This window comes from Labeo rohita, chromosome 25 (genome assembly GCF_022985175.1).
Source record: "Labeo rohita strain BAU-BD-2019 chromosome 25, IGBB_LRoh.1.0, whole genome shotgun sequence".
NCBI lineage: Eukaryota > Metazoa > Chordata > Actinopteri > Cypriniformes > Cyprinidae > Labeo > Labeo rohita.
This window is the reverse complement of record NC_066893.1, coordinates 22,145,503-22,145,744: the sequence shown is the minus strand read 5'-3', so window position 1 is coordinate 22,145,744 and position 242 is coordinate 22,145,503.

The following is a 242-nucleotide window of genomic DNA, read 5'->3' as shown; positions in this document are numbered from 1 at the left end:
TACGATACGTTAATGAATCATTCTTGTGATTCGAATCTTTTCAGTGAATCAGTCTGAGCGACTCGTTTACGAAACGAGAATCCGAGAGTTCACATTGACGTTTTGACAGTGATTATGTTTAAGAAAACGAACATTTTAAATGTAACTCTCGAAAAATAGTTATTTTATTGGTTAAAGGACACGGCTGTCACGTAAACGCGTTGATTAATTGTTAGAATGGGATATTTTTGATTGTTATTATG